Source organism: Pseudophryne corroboree, chromosome 2 (genome assembly GCF_028390025.1).
Source record: "Pseudophryne corroboree isolate aPseCor3 chromosome 2, aPseCor3.hap2, whole genome shotgun sequence".
Lineage (NCBI taxonomy): Eukaryota > Metazoa > Chordata > Amphibia > Anura > Myobatrachidae > Pseudophryne > Pseudophryne corroboree.
In genome coordinates, this window is record NC_086445.1 from 1,021,915,522 (window position 1) to 1,021,936,747 (window position 21,226).

General features: G+C 47.8%; 1 protein-coding gene and 1 pseudogene across 1 annotated transcript in view; both read right to left on the minus strand.

Annotated features, from left to right (window-relative positions):
• The window catches only part of CD86 (CD86 molecule), a 155,170-nt gene that overhangs the window by 103,481 nt on the left and 30,463 nt on the right, over positions 1-21,226 (minus strand). The window lies entirely within an intron of this gene.
• Positions 6,688-6,790, minus strand: LOC135052863 (U2 spliceosomal RNA; annotated as a pseudogene).

Below are 21,226 nucleotides of genomic sequence, written 5' to 3' on the forward strand. Positions count from 1 at the left end.
GAAATGCGGATACACCAGAGGACCAATGAGAGGGTGTTATCCAAGCCGTGTGCAGGAATGCCGGGGCTTTCAGCCAACATCCAGCTGACTTTGGTAGAGCCAAGGGGGGTGCAACACCACATGAGGTCCGGCGGACAGTGTAGGACGGTGGTGGGGTCCGGCAGGTGGGAAGCTGGCTGCGCAGCATGACCTCTGCCATCACATCATGCTGTGCAGTGCGCACTACCGGGGCGAAGAGGAGCTAAGCAGGGGGAGCCGGGCAGAGTCTGAGCCTCCTGAGGACGCTCAATGCTGCCCATCATAGAAAAAAACTAAGGTGGTGGCCTATCCCGAAATCACGGGGATTGGAAGCTCCAATCCCCGGGATTGAATCCTGACCAATTTTAGGCCGGGATCTGGCGATCCCGCCGATCCCGGGATTGCCCACCCTATCCATAATCCTAGAATTATGCACTACCAGCTACTGCTGATGGGTGTTACCACTGGTGATAGCAGTGCTATTGACAGTGCAATCCTCTTGACTATATAGTCACGATGTATCAAGCAGAAAATGCAGTAAATCCTCTGAGAACTGCCATTTACACATGTACCCCCACAGGGGCAGATTGGGCCACCGGGAGCTCAGAAACAGTTCCCGCTGGGCTACTGCCCAAACAACATGTGGTCATCTGCTCCAGCTAGTGGGCAATTCTGGGAGCCATTAGCTGGGGGGATGGATCACCCCTGAGCCCTGCATCTGTAACATTGACCAGATGTGTGCGACTCTGAATCTGTACACAAAGTGCTACAATGTAGCAGCTGCAGCTTTTTTCCATTCCAAGTTCTATTCTGCTCTGTATACAGACTCAGTCACACACAGATATACAAGTATCACATATCAAATGAATCACAGTCTCCTGGTACGTCCTAGTCGCATTGCGCTGTGACTAAGACACATTTTCTGCAAAAAAGACGCCCAACGCTAGCAGTGTTGCACAGGACCTGGCGGCTCACTCACGCCAGGATTCTCGCAGTGTGTAGCGTACTGAGGCTATGGGGGTCATTCCGAGTTGATCGCTAGCTACCGTTGTTCGCAGAGCAGCGATCAGGCAAAAAAAAATCTGCATTTCTGCGCATGCGCATGGTACGCAGTGCGCACGCGCGTCGTACTTTCACAAAAGCCGACTTACTTTCACACAATGTCTAGCGACGCTTTTCAGTCGCACTGCTGATCGTTGAGTGATTGACAGGAAGTGGGTGTTTCTGGGCGGAAACTGAGCCTTTTCAGGGAGTGTGCTGAAAAACGCAGGGGTGCCAGATAAAAACGCAGGAGTGGCTGGAGAAACAGGGGAGTGGCTGACCGAACGCGGGGCGTGTTTGTGACGTCAAAACAGGAACTAAACAGGCTGAAGTGATCGCAAGGTAGGAGTAAGTTTCAAGCTACTCTGAAACTGCACAATTTTTTTTGTAGCAGCGCTGCGATCCTTTTGTTCGCACTTCTGCTAAGCTTAGATACACTCCCAGAGGGCGGCGGCTTAGCATTTGCACTGCTGCTAAAACAGCCAGCGAGCGATCAACTCAGAATGAGGGCCTATGTACTGTATATGAGGACACATCTGTAGAATAGTTTGAAAAAGCAGATTAAAAGTTTACTAATATACCTGAGTTTATGCAGAGAGCATGATTAAAATAAAATACTGTATTAAGCAGAATATTTTCATTAAAATAATTAATTCCTGAAATATTCAATATATGAATATACCTTTAATGGAAAAGCTTTGTAAGTGGACTTTTTTAGGCGTTTAAAGTGGAAATTAGATCAAATGGATCTGTTTGGAATATTTATCCCCTATCCAATACTAAACCATTTTCTTGGTACACTCTCTGTAATATGATGTAAGTAGTATTTACTTACATCATATTACAGTAGACTCCCATATTCTGGGCATGTAGAATATGTTTTTTTTTTTTTTAAATAGTATTTCAAAGTACTGAGATACTGTATGATAGATGACATGGTGGTGGTGCACATGTGACATATCATTCTGTACATACCCAATATAGATTGTCCAGGAGATGCAAACATTTTGGTGCGCTCTTCAGGATGTTTAGAAAACCCTCCTGGAACCTGCCACTTGCCGGAAAAGTGAATGGGGTGATGATGCAATTCAGTGGATGAACTTGCGAGTATTGGACCCATGTGCAAAAGTATAATTTCCCCCACCCCAACCCAAATTCACAATGTGCCACACAGCAGTGGGTGACAGGGAGAGGCAGAAGGAGACAACGTAAGGCAGGTGGAGGCAGAGCTTACATAGAGGGCAGGAGATGACAATGGAAGGTAAAGGAAGGCGGAGGGTGACAACGGAAGGTAGGAGAAGGCAGAGGGTGACAGGGGGAGGGTGACAGAGAGAAACAGTGGGTGACAGGGGTACTAGCACAGAGCCATTTATAGGGGAGGGCAAGCCATGCAGTCATACAGGGCGCTGGCCTGCGACCAGTGTGTGCAGTATTCTATACGGTCTGGCCGGCCGCATAGAATTCTGTGAAAATGTCCCAAACATAATGGCCACCGCCTGAGAGAAGACAGTTGTGAAGGATGCTAGAGGAGGCAAGCGGCCATGTTAGGAGGGACATTTACTAGACCAGTGGTTCCCAAACTTTTTTGAATCAAGACGTCCTAGAGTATTAGAAATTTTTTCATGGAACCCCAGGACAAAAGTTTCTTATTGAGAAATTTAGAAAGAAATATTAAATTAAGTAAATTGTGTCTATATGTCATCCTAAAGGTGTGTACACATTGTGAGATAAATCTGTAAGATTTTGACTATATAGTTAAAATCTTTAGGAACGTTAATGCATATCTCAAGGTGTTAGGCAGCTTGTGATCCTGATTCGATTCCGATGCGCGCTTCCGTAGGGTCTGCATCGCAAGGCTAGATAGACTGTGCAGACAAGACAATCTTTATTATCTAGTACAAAGTATAGTCAAAATCTCACACAGACAAAATCAAAAGTACAGATAGTCAAAATCTATACTATCTGTGCTGTCTGTGCTGTCTGTGATATCTGTGCTGTCTGTGATATCTGTGATATCTGTGCTGTCTGTGATATCTGTGCTGTCTGTGATATCTGTGCTGTCTGTGCTGTCTGTGATATCTGTGCTGTCTGTGATATCTGTGCTGTCTGTGATATCTGTGCTGTCTGTGATATCTGTGCTGTCTGTGCTGTCTGTGATATCTATGCTGTCTGTGATATCTGTGCTTTCTGTGATATCTGTGCTGTCTGTGATATCTGTGCTATCTGTGCTGTCTGTGCTGTCTGTGCTATCTGTGCTGTCTGTGCTGTCTGTGATATCTGTGATATCTGTGCTGTCTGTGCTGTCTGTGCTGTCTGTGCTATCTGTGCTGTCTGTGATATCTGTGATATCTGTGCTGTCTGTGATATCTGTGCTGTCTGTGATATCTGTGCTGTCTGTGCTGTCTGTGCTATCTGTGCTATCTGTGCTGTCTGTGCTGTCTGTGATATCTGTGATATCTGTGCTATATGTGCTGTCTGTGCTGTCTGTGATATCTGTGATATCTGTGCTGTCTGTGCTGTCTGTGCTGTCTGTGCTATCTGTGCTATCTGTGCTGTCTGTGCTGTCTGTGCTGTCTGTGCTATCTGTGCTATCTGTGCTGTCTGTGCTGTCTGTGCTATCTGTGCTATCTGTGCTGTCTGTGCTGTCTGTGCTGTCTGTGATATCTGTGATATCTGTGCTGTCTGTGATATCTGTGATATCTGTGATATCTGTGCTATCTGTGCTGTCTGTGCTGTCTGTGCTGTCTGTGATATCTGTGATATATGTGCTGTCTGTGATATCTGTGCTATATGTGCTGTCTGTGCTGTCTGTGATATCTGTGCTGTCTGTGCTGTCTGTGATGTCTGTGATATCTGTGATATCTGTGCTGTCTGTGATATCTGTGCTGTCTGTGATATCTGTGATATATGTGCTGTCTGTGATATCTGTGCTATATGTGCTGTCTGTGCTGTCTGTGATATCTGTGCTGTCTGTGATATCTGTGATATCTGTGCTGTCTGTGATATCTGTGCTGTCTGTGATATCTGTGCTGTCTGTGATAGCTGTGCTGTCAGTGATATCTGTGCTGTCTGTGATATCTGTGCTGTCTGTGCTATCTGTGGTGTCTGTGCTGTCTGTGATATCTGTGCTGTCTGTGCTGTCTGTGATATCTGTGCTGTCTGTGATATCTGTGATATCTGTGCTGTCTGTGATATCTGTGCTGTCTGTGATATCTGTGCTGTCTGTGCTGTCTGTGATATCTGTGCTGTCTGTGATATCTGTGCTGTCTGTGATATCTGTGCTGTCTGTGATATCTGTGATATCTGTGCTGTCTGTGATATCTGTGCTGTCTGTGATATCTGTGCTGTCTGTGATATCTGTGATATCTGTGCTGTCTGTGATATCTGTGCTGTCTGTGATATCTGTGATATCTGTGCTGTCTGTGATATCTGTGCTGTCTGTGCTCTGGGGGAGTTCAAGGGAAATCACATAGTCCAATTTGGGCATAGCAAGGTTCTCACATTTAGGTTCAATTGTGTAGTGAGGGAAAAGATTCACTTCTGTTTGTCCACATACTGTATTTCTGATTGGCAGCCACCAGCACTAGTTTTGCCTTTTACATTTGAATTGGTCCTGGACCACCAACACACGGCACCCCTGCAAGTGTCCCAAGGCACCCCAGGGTGCCACGGCACACAGTTTGGGAACCACTGTACTAGGCGAAGCCGACGGAGGAGGCAGACACAACTGTACAGCAGTGCTGGGAATGCGGCGGCGGCAGCAGCAGCATGAAACAAGCCCTGACAACGAGCAGGTAGTGTAGCAATTTTAAAGGGCATTACTACAGTATGTGGGGCAAGGGGCACTACTGTGTGTGGCATAACAAGGGGCATTACTGTGTGGGGCATAACAAGGGACATTACTGTGTGGGGCATAACAAGGGGCATTACTGTGTGTGGCATAACACGGGGCACTACTGTGTGTGGCATAACAAGGGGCATTACTGTGTGGGGCATAACAAGGGGCATTAGTGTGTGGGGCATAAACTTAAGCTAGGGACATTACTGTTTGGGGCATTATATGGTGTAAGGGGCACTATTGTGTTGATGTAAGGTAGTATTTTCCTGCAACGCCATGCCCATTGCAGCAAAGCCACACCCACTTTTTTACAATATCTATGGGGGGTCACTGTTTTTGTGTTTGCACTGGGAGCCAGATTTTGTCTAGAAAAAGCCCTGTACAAGCACAATGTCCTGTGTGGTGCAGAGAACAGGTGGCATGTACCTTGGTGCAGGGACGTGCAGTCAGGGGAGGCAGAGCCTCACCTGTCATATTCTGATATGGTAATTAGAATAATACAAAAAATATATTTATAACACAGATTCTGTGTTATACTGACTTCTTTGTAGTATTCTGCTCATTTTTTCAGTGAAAACATAGCTAAATCTTTATGTGAGGCAGCGAGAGCGCTGCCTCCAGCAGACAATTATAAACCATCTGAAGTGGGGGGCGGGGCCACAGCTGCAGGCAGGAAAAGGCCATTGCAAAAACATAGGAGTTTTTTTTTTTTTTTTTTTAATTGAAGCCCGAGGTGCGGTGCTTCATCACCCAGTGTCTGTGACCAAACGTGCTGGGGGCGAAGGTTCTTGGACCCTCTCCCAAAGGAGAAGGGCCCCGTTACTCCTCTAACCCTCAGAGCCAAAAGGCCCTGAGGGAAAAAAGGGACTGTGGGTCCCCCTTTGCCAAAGCGCAGGGGAACCCTCGGGTGTCCCCAGGGTTGGCCGAAGCGTCCCCCTGGGGACCGATAACTGCGTCTGGTCCTCCCCCCGTGGAGAGGACCTCAGCAACGAAGAGGAGAGGGCGGCCCATAAGGGTCTCACCTAAACCCCAAACGAAAAACGTGAACGTACTCGTGACACACTACAAACTACACAAAACAAATAAAAGTGCTAATGCTTGTGCAAGTGCGGGTGCAAGTGCAAAAACATAAGTGGGCATAATAAATAAATAAATAAGCCCCAGCCAGAAGGCCGGGGTGGGGGGTAAAAAATTATCCTTGCCCTAGCCAAAAGGCCAGGGCAAAGGATGTGGTGCACCAGAAGTTGGGGAAGTGACTGTGCTAGTGCTCTCAAAGTGCATAGGTTTTAAGGACCAGTGCAAGTTAAGGCACCCTTAGGGTTTTCACCCTAAAGGCACATGTCACCTCGGGCTTCTAAGCAGCTCCCGGCCTCTCAGCCAGACCAAGTTTCGTACTGCTCTATGCCAGGGTAAACCCCCAGTACGAGAGTGGGTGACACACCGGGCCGTTCCCGATCCATCGTAAGGTGTAATTGGCCTTACGAAGTAGGGATACTAAGCTCGGCGGTCCTCCCATCCCGACTAGGGGCCTTGCCAGTCCCCGTCCAGGGCGGATACTGGACCAGGCCATTACCCTAATCAGCGTAAGTAGCCTTCCTTAACGCTGTAGGGAACTGAGCCATGGTTTTTCTCCATCCTCGACCAGAGACCTTCCTTACCCCGGCACGGTACTCCACAGGGTGTTTCTCCATTCCACATCTAGGAACCTCTCACGCTCCTAGTGTAAGAACAGGTACTCCACCCCATGTTTCTCTACCGCAGATACTTCACCAGGCAGCTCCCTGTACCACATAGGGGCGTTCCCCCCATGTAGTAGGGATAACCAACCCGGTTTTTCTCCACTGATAAGAACAGATACTACACTTGATCTTAGCCAAAAGGCCGAGAAGCGATTCTGTGTTATACTGACTTCTTTGTAGTATTCTGCTCATTTTTTCAGTGAAAACATAGCTAAATCTTTATGTGAGGCAGCGAGAGCGCTGCCTCCAGCAGACAATTATAAACCATCTGAAGTGGGGGGCGGGGCCACAGCTGCAGGCAGGAAAAGGCCATTGCAAAAACATAGGAGTTGAGGCAGCTGTACATGTGGTACCCTCAGGTTATCCCTTGGTAGCAATACTCTTACCGAAATACAATGGTGCGTTGTCACTCCTGTTTTCTTCACGGAGAGGTCTGGGAATGTGAGTGACACCTTTTCTTACATAGGAGAGACGACATTCACTAATAACGTGTTTATTTGGTGCAGGATTTGGTGTATGATTCATAAAAGACAGACAATCACAATGATAATCAAATATGACACAATTGATTTGATTACAACTTAGACAACCCTTTGAGCCTGGACCTGTCTATGATACTTGCTGCTTAAAACTCACTTTGTACTGATCTGATAATCACTTCTCTATTACTGATTAACTATTATTTCATGCAAATTAACTCTCAGCACGATCACTCAGGAATCACAATAACATTGCTTCACCATTGGGCCTTAATACAAGTGCCAATTACACTCTGCAGAGTTAGGGTTAGACCAGCTCAACTCTCTGACCTTTCCCTGAACCCACTGGTTCAATTAGTTTAATATCTTAGGAAGAATAATCATTAAACACTGCATCAGTTAATTACATCAATCAAATCTCAATGACTGTATAACTGTTAATATTGGGTACCCGCTCGAACACACATAAAATTATATATATAATATGTATATTATATATATATATATATATATATATATGTATGCCCCACTTTGCCACTTGCACCTCTGCACAGGGTTTTAGAGCTTCAGTCTGTCGCTTGACCTTGCTTCCTTTATGACACACAAGTACTGACGGTGGCAATTTAAGATGTCGCCAAGCGCAATAATGTGTGCCGTATCCAGTGTGGGCCCAAACAATGTCACTGACTGTAATGTAAATCTCAGTTCGTGTGGCCTCTGTAGAATTCCCTCTGAAGGGGGTATAGTCATACTTGCCTACTCTCCCGAAAACCGGGTGGCGCTCACGGCCCCCTGGAAGAAAAGGCAAGACTCCCGGACGAGTTCCCACCACCCGCAACCCACACGCATCACCTACATAACCCCCGGCCACACAGTTCAAAGTGCGCGGTCCGGGAGTCCGATGACGCGATTTGCGTCATCCTGGCCCCGCCCCCTGCCTTGCAATGCCAATATTAACGGCATTGCTAGACAGGGGGCGGGCCCGCGATGACGTGATCGTGCAGCCACGCCCCCAAGCGTCATCGAGCCGCATCTCCACACCCCTGCTGCTCCGACCTGGCTGCCTCCTCCCGGAGGGGGCAGCCAGATTGTCGGTAAGTATGGGTGTAGTTCTGTCACTGTCTATTACCAATGTGATTTAAACAACTGTGACTCTTCAGTCACTAATGACCAGAGTCTCTTTGACTATAAATGTGTCCTGCCAATCTTGGGGTCCACCGTAGGATGGGTAACTTAATTGTTGTGTTATGCCACTGTGAAGACTAATCAAGGGGCTTTGCACTCATGGGGGGAGATGTACTAAGCCTGAAAAGTGATAAATATCACTGTGATAAAGCACCAGCCAATCGGATCCTAACTGCCATATTACAAGCTGTGTTTGAAAAATGACAGTTAGGAGCCGATTGGCTGGTGCGTTATCACAGTGATATTTATCACTTTTCAGGCTTAGTACATCTGGCCCACGCACAGTCACTTTGTTATACTGCAGTGTCATAGGTTTTATCCCAGGCTTTTCATTGCTCCATAGGCTGGGCAATAACTGCGTCCTTCTCTACTGCCCCACCGCACTGTGCTGCGTACCTCACACCTCAGTATCTAGGTTTTCAGTGCGGCATACCTCACACCTCAATGTCTAGGTTTTAATTGCGGCGTACCTCACACCTCAGTGTTTAGGTTTGCCAGACTCACGTGTCCCATGACTGTAGCGTTGATCTGTTACGCAGGGACCGCTTCACATCAGCACCGCTTATCAGATGGTGACGCGCCGCACTGCCCGTGTTTCCTCGGCTCCAGTCAGCGTCACTCGGATACTCAGTGGCATGAACACACTGCTCTGTTACTCTTCTCTCTGTTGCTGAGCTGGACTTTACCACCGCATGTGAAATACTCTCTGCCCGGATCACGCTGCTTCAGCTCCGTCAGGTACAGTCTCAGTCTGAGCAGCTCCTCTGGCGTCTGACGTCACATCCTCCTCTGCAGCCTATATATAGCTCCTCCATCTTCCCGCCACAGTCTGTCTCTCCCGGGTTTTAACACCCTCCGGATTGTCCTTGCCTTTTACAGTTCGGTTACCTAGCAACCAGGGTGCACCATACCTCCCAACTGTCTCGATTTTCGCGGAACAGTCCCGTTTTTTGGGGACTGTCCCGCTGTCCCACCCGCGGGCCGCAGTGTCCTGCGGTGGGGTGGGGGGGGGGCAGTTGGGAGGCTTGTCTGTCGCTGCCCTGATTAGCAGAGCAGCAGTGAATAGACGCTGTGCGCATGCGCACATCGTCTATTCACTGGAGTCAGAGGGAGAGGGGGCATGCCAGCGGCTCACAGAGCGCTGGGCATGCCTCCTCAGTGATGAAAATGGGGGCGTGTCTCGCGATTGTGGGTCCTCCCGTGAAACCACGCCACTTTTCATAGACCACACCCCCTTTTTGGGAGCGCACGCCGCCGCGCGTGTGTCCCTTCTCCCAACAGGACAAAGTCCAGAGCTTATCACTGTTACAGTTCAGCACAATTACTGCAGATACAAACAAGCCACAGCTTGTAGTCTTTTCTGTTGTCTCCCTAAGGGGTATCACTCGGGAGTGGGAAGCCACGTACATCTGCCTCACCACAGGGCTGTGCCTTGAGCCCACATCAAGGCACGCCCCGCTCAGGCAGATGTGATAGCTGATAATATACATAGACAGACCCAGGGGCATAACATACTGAGTTCTGACTTGCTGATTGGATGACTGACAAAGCAGTCCTGGCTGCGTTGTTTTCACTATTCTCCCCTCGGTCTCCTGCCCGACAAGCCCCTGTGCATCCACCCCATCCATAGCTCCATCAGTAGGACTCCGCTGATGGCTCCCCCTTGTGCAGCTCCAGGTCTTACGTGCACCCCTGTGGACCTCCCGGACCAACACTTCTGTTCATCAGACAGTCGCGTTATCTTGGTGGCCTTCTGTTGCTGTGAAACCCAGAGCTGCTGCAGTGGGCTCCCGTGACTCAGCGACGGCGGGGATCTTCCAAGGTCTCTGTAAGTATCTGCTGCTCTGAGCGGCTCCGTTGGCCTCATGACCGCAGTAACTCACCCATTCTAGCTTTCCTTAATGTGCAGAGCGAGTGTCAAGAAGAGGCGCTCCCAGAGATGACCTAGGTGTCCCGACTCCCAACAGTGTTTCAGAATTGTGCAATAAAAACAAGCTGACAGCGAGGTTACGCTCGCTAGCTGCCACACACTAAGCCGCCGCCCTCTGGGAGTGTATCTTCACTTAGCAGAATAGCGAACTAAAGATTAGCAGATTTGCTACTACATAATTCTTAGCAGTTTCGGAGTAGCTCCGGACCTACTCACAGACTGCGATCACCTCAGTCCGTTTCGTTCCTGGTTTGACGTCACAAACACGCCCTGCGTTCGGCCACCCCTCGTTTCTCCAGCCACTCCCGCGTTTTTCCTTGGCACGCCTGCGTTTTTCCGCACACTCCCTGAAAACGCTCAGTTTCCGCCCAGAAACACCCACTTCCTGTCAATCACACTACGAACACTTCAGCGTGGAAAAAATGTAGTTCGCTCGTGAGTAAATCTACTAAGTTCTTAGTAAAATTACTTAGCGCATGCGCTCTGCGTACCATGCGCATGCGCATTTTCCACCTATTCGCTGAGTTGTGAAAATCGTCAACGAGCGAACAACTCGGAATGAGGGCCAATGTTTTATTATTCCGTCAGTGACTGTGAGGCTCATGCACTCCATCTAAAGGGAGCAATATACATTATATATATATATATATATATGGTATGCCTGTGAAAGCATGTACATGTTATTTCTTCTTATTCTGTTTTATGAGCACATGTATGTCTGGCAATTTTGACTATTACTGCATCTAACACTATAAGCACTATTACTTTTATATTACCATTACATACAATTAGCACTTTCAGCCCTTCTATTATATTATCTGGTAGTCTATAAAATTTTATTGGAAGTTGCTTGTTTGTCTTATGGGAGCCCTGGGTGATGATTTATATTTCCCAGGGCCTACCTTGCCACCTCTTATGGGGCCTACACACTTGGCGACATACAGGGGCGATATCACATAAGTGAACGATATATCGTTCATGTCGTTTAGTCTGTAGGCACCAATGATGAACAATGAGCGCGCCCGTGGTCGTTCATCACTGGTTTTCCCTCGTTTAGCATAGCAAGCCAGTTTGGACGATGGTCGTTAATCGGTGAAAACGAACATCGTCCAAATAGGAAACATCGCCAAGCGTGTAGGGCCCAATAGGGGGGGGGGGGGGGGGGGGGGGGGTGTACACACAGGGCAATATTATCCTATATTCTAAGCGATCTGTCTAGATTGCTTAGAAATTAAGCACTGATCGTTCCGTGTGTACACCCCATAGCGATAGCAATGCGCGGCGCAGTGCGGCGCTATCGCCGGCTCACAGTCAAGATCTGGCTAGATAGTAAGGCTTTCATTGAGCCTTGTGGTCTAGTTAGGATGGGCTAGCACACATCGTAGCGTTTGTGCAGACACCCGCTTCGATGTGTCCTAAGCCCACATCGGGCTCAGCACACATCGCGCTGCGCCCGAATCAGCACGTGTGTATGCCCTATTACACTACAAAATTACTCAATTTGCTTAAAACATACATAAATGTATTCATTTCTGTCAATCGTAGATCACAGTTTCATTGCCAGTGCCTCCCAAGCCATTGACCTCACCGCACGTCACTGCCTTGGTGGGGTTTGCAGAGTCTGGCAGTGCCAGTTACACCGGGTGTGAGCTGCCTGTAATTCACAGCATGGTTACCTACCTTTCTGCAGCCTCCTCCGGGAGGAGGCAGCGTGGTGGGCTAAAGGGGGCGTGGCTGGCGGCGAGGTGGGCTGTCCGGGGGCGTAGCCATCATGGAAGGTGCGCAGCCCAGGGGCGTGAATTTACGATCGCTTCATTGTGGCCCCGCTATACAGTGCAGAGAAAACAGGCACTGTACAGTGGGGGGGTGGAGCTACGATGACGCGATTTAGCACGAATCAGGTCATTGCATCCCCTCGGACCGCCCACTAGTTCTCTGCGGCCAAGGGGGTTGCAGGGGCTGCCAGGGAAGGCGGGAGACTTATCTACCTTTCCAGAGTGGCGGGAGGGGCACCCAATTTTTAGAGCCTTCCGGCCATTATGGAAGGGTAGGTAGCAGTGAATCAGAAAATGTACAGCTGTGTGGTAATTAGAGGCAGTAAGTGGCTGTGATGATCAGTGCTGCTTGGTGACAGCACTCCTGTATCTACACACAAGGCCAGCCCCACCTACCTAAGGTAAGCAGCAGGTCCCTCAGGTAGTGGGGCCCACCCTGCTCTCTGCACGGGGCCATTCATACAACATTGCTCATTAACTCCATTTGTCAGTCAGGTAAATGAAGGGCTGGAGCTTCTATAAGGAGATGAATTCCCCATCCTACGGTAGACCAGCCCCAGATGAAAAGATCTGGAGTTGTTTTGCGGTCTCCATCGGCTTTGGAGGTCGGAAGTTGTAACGAAAGACCTGAGCCATTATACCAGAGAAAAAGTACATAATACACAATAACAACATACAGTAATTTGTCTCACCTAAATAAATCACCCTCATCCACCACTACACTAAAGACAAAATAATACCATCCTTTTCTCTATCGTCCTAAGTGGATGCTGGGGTTCCTGAAAGGACCATGGGGAATAGCGGCTCCGCAGGAGACAGGGCACAAAAGTAAAGCTTTTACAGGTCAGGTGGTGTGTACTGGCTCCTCCCCCTATGACCCTCCTCCAGACTCCAGTTAGATTTTTGTGCCCGGCCGAGAAGGGTGCAATTCTAGGTGGCTCTCATAAAGAGCTGCTTAGAGAGTTTAGCTTAGGTTTTTTATTTTACAGTGATTCCTGCTGGCAACAGGATCACTGCAACGAGGGACAGAGGGGAGAAGAAGTGAACTCACCTGCGTGCAGGATGGATTGGCTTCTTGGCTACTGGACATGAAGCTCCAGAGGGACGATCACAGGTACAGCCTGGATGGTCACCGGAGCCACGCCGCCGGCCCCCTCACAGATGCTGAAGCAAGAAGAGGTCCAGAATCGGCGGCTGAAGACTCCTGCAGTCTTCTTAAGGTAGCGCACAGCACTGCAGCTGTGCGCCATTTTCCTCTCAGCACACTTCACACGGCAGTCACTGAGGGTGCAGGGCGCTGGGGGGGGGCGCCCTGGGAGGCAAATGAAAACCTTTAAAAAGGCTAAAAATACCTCACATATAGCCCCAGAGGCTATATGGAGATATTTACCCCTGCCTAAATGTACTAAATAGCGGGAGACGAGCCCGCCGAAAAAGGGGCGGGGCCTATCTCCTCAGCACACGGCGCCATTTTCTGTCACAGCTCCGCTGGTCAGGAAGGCTCCCAGGTCTCTCCCCTGCACTGCACTACAGAAACAGGGTATAACAGAGAGGGGGGGCAGAATAAATGGCAATATATTAATATAAAAGCAGCTATAAGGGAGCACTTAATCATAAGGCTATCCCTGTCATATATAGCGTTTTTTGGTGTGTGCTGGCAGACTCTCCCTCTGTCTCCCCAAAGGGCTAGTGGGTCCTGTCTTCGTATAGAGCATTCCCTGTGTGTCTGCTGTGTGTCGGTACGTGTGTGTCGACATGTATGAGGACGTTATTGGTGTGGAGGCGGAGCAATTGCCAAATATGAGGATGTCACCTCCTAGGGGGTCGACACCAGAATGGATGCCTTTATTTGTGGAATTACGGGATAGCGTCAACTCGCTTAAGCAGTCGTTTGCCGACATGAGGCGGCCGGACACTCAATTAGTGTCTGTCCAGGCGCCTCAAACACCGTCAGGGGCTGTAAAACGTCCCTTGCCTCAGTCGGTCGACACAGACCCAGACACAGGCACTGATTCCGGTGGTGAAGGTGACGAATCAACCGTATTTTCCAGTAGGGCCACACGTTATATGATTTTGGCAATAAAGGAGATGTTACATTTAGCTGATACTACAGGTACCACGAAACAGGGTATTATGTGGGGTGTGAAAAAACTACCAGTAGTTTTTACCGAATCAGAAGAATTAAATGACGTGTGTGATGAAGCGTGGGGTGCCCCGATAAAAAACTGCTAATTTCAAAGAAGTTATTGGCTTTATACCCTTTCCCGCCAGAGGTTAGGGAGCGCTGGGAAACACCTCCTAGGGTGGACAAAGCGCTAACACGCTTATCAAATCAAGTGGCGTTACCCTCTCCTGAGACGGACGCACTTAAAGATCCATCAGATAGGAGGATGGAAAATATCCAAAAAGGTATATACACACATGCAGGTGTTATACTACGACCAGCTATTGCGACTGCCTGGATGTGCAGTGCTGGGGTAGTTTGGTCAGAGTCCCTGATCGAAAATATTGATACCCTGGACAGGGACAATATTTTACTGTCGTTAGAACAAATAAAGGATGCATTTCTTTATATGCGTGATGCACAGAGAGATATCTGCACACTGGCATCACGGGTAAGTGCTATGTCCATTTCGGCCAGAAGAGCTTTATGGACACGACAGTGGACAGGCGATGCGTAGAGGAGTTATTTGAGGTCGGTCTATCGGATTTGGTGGCCACGGCTACGGCCGGGAAATCCACCTTTCTACCTCAAGTCACTCCCCAACAGAAAAAGGCACCGACCTTTCAACCGCAGCCCTTTCGTTCCTTTAAAAATAAGAGAGCAAAGGGCTATTCATATCTGCCACGAGGCAGAGGACGAGGGAAGAGACAGCAACAGGCAGCTCCTTCCCAGGAACAGAAGCCCTCCCCGGCTTCTACAAAAGCCTCAGTATGACGCTGGGGCTTCGCAAGCGGACTCGGGGGCGGTAGGCGGTCGTCTCAAAAATTACAGTGCGCAGTGGGCTCACTCGCAGGTAAATCCCTGGATCCTGCAGATAATATCTCAGGGGTACAGGTTGAAATTAGAGACAGAGCCACCTCGCCGTTTCCTGAAGTCTGCTTTACCAACGTCCCCCTCAGAAAGGGAGACGGTTTTGGAAGCCATTCACAAGCTGTATTCTCAGCAGGTGATAGTCAAGGTACCTCTTCTACAACAAGGGAAGGGGTATTATTCCACTCTATTTGTGGTACCGAAGCCGGATGGCTCGGTAAGGCCTATTCTAAATCTGAAGTCCTTGAACCTATACATAAAGAAGTTCAAGTTCAAGATGGAGTCACTCAGAGCAGTGATAGCGAACCTGGAAGAAGGGGACTTTATGGTATCCTTGGACATCAAGGATGCGTATCTCCACGTTCCAATTACCCCTCACACCAGGGGTACCTCAGGTTCGTTGTACAAAACTGTCACTATCAGTTTCAGACGCTGCCGTTTGGTTTGTCCACGGCACCTCGGGTCTTTACAAAGGTAATGGCCGAGATAATATTTCTTCTTCGAAGAAAAGGCGTATTAATTATCCCATACTTGGACGATCTCCTAATAAGGGCAAGGTCCAGAGAACAGCTAGAGATGGGTTTAGCACTATCTCAAGAGGTGCTAAAGCAGCACGGATGGATTCTGAATATTCCAAAATCCCAATTAATGCCGACAACTCGTCTGCTGTTCCTGGGGATGATTCTGGATACAGTTCAGAAAAAGGTTTTTCTTCCCGAAGAAAAAGCCAAGGAGTTATCTGACCTGGTCAGGAACCTCCTAAAACCAGGAAAGGTGTCTGTACATCAATGCACAAGAGTCCTGGGAAAAAATGGTAGCTTCTTACGAAGCAATCCCTTTCGGCAGATTTCATGCAAAGGGATCTGTTGGATAAATGGTCAGGGTCGCATCTTCAGATGCACCTGCGGATAACCCTGTCGCCGAGGACAAGGGTATCCCTTCTGTGGTGGTTGCAGGAGGCTCATCTATTGGAGGGCCGCAGATTCGGCATACAGGATTGGATCCTGGTGACCACGGATGCCAGCCTGAGAGGCTGGGGAGCAGTCACACAGGGAAGAAATTTCCAGGGAGTGTGGTCGAGCCTGAAAAAGTCTCTTCACATAAGCATTCTGGAACTAAGAGCAATCTACAATGCTCTAAGCCAGGCGGAACCTCTGCTTCAAGGAAGACCGGTGTTGATCCAGTCGGACAACATCACGGCAGTCGCCCATGTAAACAGACAGGGCGGCACAAGAAGCAGGAGGGCAATGGCAGAAGCTGCCAGGATCCTTCGCTGGGCGGAGAATCACGTGATAGCACTGTCAGCAGTATTCATCCCGGGCGTGGACAACTGGGAAGCAGACTTCCTCAGCAGACACGACCTTCACCCGGGAGAGTGGGGACTTCATCCAGAAGTTTTCCACATGCTATTAAACCGTTGGGTAAAACCAATGGTGGACATGATGGCGTCTCGCCTCAACAAAACACTGGACAGGTATTGCGCCAGGTCAAGAGATCCGCAGGCAATAGCTGTGGACGCGCTGGTAACACCTTGGGTGTACCAGTCGGTATATGTGTTTCCTCCTCTGCCTCTCATACCAAAGGTATTGAGGATTATACGGCAAAGAGGAGTAAGACTAGTGGCTCCGGATTGGCCAAGAAGGACTTGGTACCCGGAACTTCAAGAGATGGTCACGGACGATCCGTGGCCTCTACTTCTGAGAAGGGACCTGCTTCAGCAGGGTCCTTGTCTTTTTCAAGACTTACCGCGGCTGCGTTTGACGGCATGGCGTTGAATGCCAGATCCTAAAAGGAAAAGGCATTCCAGAAGAAGTCATTCCTACCTTGATAAAGGCAAGGAAGGAAGTCACCGCGAAGCATTATCGCCGTATTTGGCGAAAATATGTTGCGTGGTGCGAGCAGCGGAGTGCTCCGATGGAGGAATTTCAACTGGGTCGTTTTCCTACATTTCCTGCAATCAGGATTGTCTATGGGTCTCAAATTGGGATCTATTAAGGTTCAAATTTCGGCCCTATCAATATTCTTCCACAAAGAATTGGCCTCAGTCCCTGAGGTCCAGATTTTTATCAAAGGAGTACTGCATATACAGCCTCCTGTGGTGCCTAAGGTGGCACCGTGGGATCTAAATGTAGTTTTAGATTTCCTCAAATCCAATTGGTTTGAACCACTAAAGAATGTGGATTTGAAATATCTCACATGGAAAGTGACTATGTTACTGGCCCTGGCTTCGGCCGGGAGAGTATCTGAACTGGCGGCTTTGTCTTATAAAAGCCCTTACTTAATTTTCCATTCGACATAGGGCAGAGCTGCGGACGCGTCCGCATTTTCTCCCTAAGGTGGTATCAGCGTTTCACCTGAACCAGCCTATTGTAGTGCCTGCGGCTACAGACGACTTGAAGGACTCCAAGTTGTTGGACGTTGTCAGAGCCTTAAAAATATACATTTAAAGGACGGCTGGAGTCAGAAAATCTGACTCGCTGTTTATACTGTATGCACCCAACAAGTTGGGTGCACCTGCTTCTAAGCAGTCGATTGCTCGTTGGTTTTGTAACAAAATTCAACTTGTACATTCTGTGGCAGGCCTGCCACAGCCTAAATCTGTTAAGGCCCATTCCGCAAGGAAGGTGGGCTCATCTTGGGCGGCTGCCCGAGGGGTCTCGGCATTACAACTCTGCCGAGCAGCTACGTGGTCAGGGGAGAACACGTTTGTAAATTTTTACAAATTTGATACCCTGGCAAAGGAGGACCTGGAGTTCTCTCATTCGGTGCTGCAGAGTCATCCGCACTCTCCCGCCCGTTTGGGAGCTTTGGTATAATCCCCATGGTCCTTTCAGGAACCCCAGCATCCACTTAGGACGATAGAGAAAATAAGAATTTACTTACCGATAATTCTATTTCTCGGAGTCCGTAGTGGATGCTGGGCGCCCATCCCAAGTGCGGATTATCTGCAATACTTGTACATAGTTATTGTTAACTAATTCGGGTTATTGTTTAGGAAGCCATCTTTCAGAGGCTCCTCTGTTATCATACTGTTAACTGGGTTTAGATCACAAGTTGTACGGTGTGATTGGTGTGGCTGGTATGAGTCTTACCCGGGATTCAAAATCCTCCCTTATTGTGTACGCTCGTCCGGGCACAGTACCTAACTGGAGTCTGGAGGAGGGTCATAGGGGGAGGAGCCAGTACACACCACCTGACCTGTAAAAGCTTTACTTTTGTGCCCTGTCTCCTGCGGAGCCGCTATTCCCCATGGTCCTTTCAGGAACCCCAGCATCCACTACGGACTCCGAGAAATAGAATTATCGGTAAGTAAATTCTTATTATACAGTCGTAGTGGCCCAATCTGAAGATAAAACTTTACTTTGTCTTTCTTAATCCAAATAAATCCAAATAGAAACAATTGAAGAGAGAAGTAAAGTGATTTGGAATGAGAGTAACCGGAAATATGTTACAAAGATCCATAATATGAGTCTCCGAACCGTAGTCACAAACGCTGGTCACTTGTGTTTCCGGAAATGAGATCTGTAACCACCATGGAATAGAGGCAGCAGCACGCAGTTACTGCATAGTGACACATACAGTAGACTGGATTGTGAAATCTGCCCATTAGTCATTGGAGTTCCCCTTCAAGATAAATTCACTCTACTACATGCAATAACATAACGCAAAGAACTAAGGATCAAATAGAGTTGAGGTTACCTAAAGGTTAGAAAAGGTGACATACTAGAGGGTCCAAATGGTTCTTATCTGCCAGCAAATTCCCTTGAACTCCCCCAGATCCCAGATAGCACAGACAGTACAGATTTTGACTAAGTGCCAATTTTGACTATACTTTGTACTAGATAATACACTAGATCAGTGGTTCTCAAACTCGGTCCTCAGGACCCCACACGGTTCACGTTTTCCATGTCACACAGCTGGTGTGCTGTGTATCACCAACTGTCACATTTTAAAAATCTACAGGTGACCTGCAAAACATGAACCGTGTGGGGTCGTGAGGACCGAGTTTGAGAACCTGTGCACTAGATAGTCAAGATTGACTTGTCAGCACAGTCTGTCTAGCCTCACAATACCAAACCAACGGGAGCGTGCATCGGGATCGAATCTGTATCGCAAGCTCACTTTGAGACATGCACTAACTTTCCATAAGATTTTGACTATATAGTCTAAATCTTACAGATTTATCTCACCGTGTGTACACACCTTATGTCTCTATGCAACATAAAAAGTATCTGGATAAATAAGTTGGTTAGCTAGGGGAGAGGCATATAGCCTTGTAGTCTATGCACAGGTATATCTCGGAAAATACAAAATCTAATCTTTAACCAACCAATACAAAAAAACATTAATTGTATATATACAAAACAATGAACTAATTAGGTTGGAGGTGCGCCCTAAAGCAAATTTACAATATTGGGGTTAGGGATTTCGGTAAGACCTCTAGTGGGTTTAAACTAGAGATGAGCGGGTTCGGTTCTCCGAGAACCGAACCCCCCGAACTCCACGTGGTTTACACTGGTCTGAGGCAGCCTCGGTTGTTCCCGCCTGACTCGTAAAACCCGAACGAGGGAAAACGTCATCATCCCGCTGTCGGATTCTCACGAAATTCGGATTCCATATAAAGAGCCGCGCGTCGCCGCCATTTTCACTCGTGCATTGTAGAGAGAGCGAGAGGACGTGGCTACGTTCTCTCAGTGGCAAATCTCAATATCAGTGCTCAGTATCAGTGCTTACTTATTGCTGCTCAGTAATACTAGTAGTGTGTCTCTCTTGTGCTGCATCTTGCTGCTCAGTGTCAGTTCTCAGTATTATCATCATCAGTGCTCAGTATCACTGCTCATTGTCTTGTGCTGCATTGTGGTGCTCAGTAATACTACAGTACATTACTAATATACTAGTCCAGTGTCTTGTGCTACATCTTGCTGCTCAGTGTCAGTTCTCAGTATTATCATCATCAGTGCTCAGTATCACTGCTCATTGTCTTGTGCTGCATTGTGGTGCTCAGTAATACTACAGTACATTACTAATATACTAGTCCAGTGTCTTGTGCTACATCTTGCTGCTCAGTGTTAGTTCTCAGTATTATCATCATCAGTGCTCAGTATCACTGCTCATTGTCTTGTGCTGCATTGTGGTGCTCAGTAATACTACAGTACATTACTAATATACTAGTCCAGTGTCTTGTGCTGCATCTTGCTGCTCAGTGTCAGTTCTCAGTATTATCATCATCAGTGCTCAGTATCACTGCTCATTGTCTTGTGCTGCATTGTGGTGCTCAGTAATACTACAGTACATTACTAATATACTAGTCCAGTGTCTTGTGCTGCATCTTGCTGCTCAGTGTCAGTTCTCAGTAGTATCATCATCAGTGCTTAGTATCACTGCTCATTGTCTTGTGCTGCATTGTACTAATATACTAGTCCAGTGTCTTGTGCTACATCTTGCTGCTCAGTGTCAGTTCTCAGTATTATCATCATCAGTGCTCAGTATCACTGCTCATTGTCTTGTGCTGCATTGTGGTGCTCAGTAATACTACAGTACATTACTAATATACTAGTCCAGTGTCTTGTGCTACATCTTGCTGCTCAGTGTCAGTTCTCAGTATTATCATCATCAGTGCACAGTATCACTGCTCATTGTCTTGTGCTGCATTGTGGTGCTCAGTATACTACAGTACATTACTAATATACTAGTCCAGTGTCTTGTGCTGCATCTTGCTGCTCAGTGTCAGTTCTCAGTAGTATCATCATCAGTGCTCAGTATCACTGCTCATTGTCTTGTGCTGCATTGTGGTGCTCAGTAATACTACAGTACATTACTAATATACTAGTCCAGTGTCTTGTGCTACCTCTTGCTGCTCAGTGTCAGTTCTCAGTATTATCATCATCAGTGCTCAGTATCACTGCTCATTGTCTTGTGCTGCATTGTGGTGCTCAGTAATACTACAGTACATTACTAATATACTAGTCCAGTGTCTTGTGCTACATCTTGCTGCTCAGTGTCAGTTCTCAGTATTATCATCATCAGTGCTCAGTATCACTGCTCATTGTCTTGGGCTGCATTGTGGTGCTCAGTAATACTACAGTACATTACTATTATACTAGTCCAGTGTCTTGTGCTACATCTTACTGCTCAGTGTCAGTTCTCAGTATTATCATCATCAGTGCTCAGTATCACTGCTCATTGT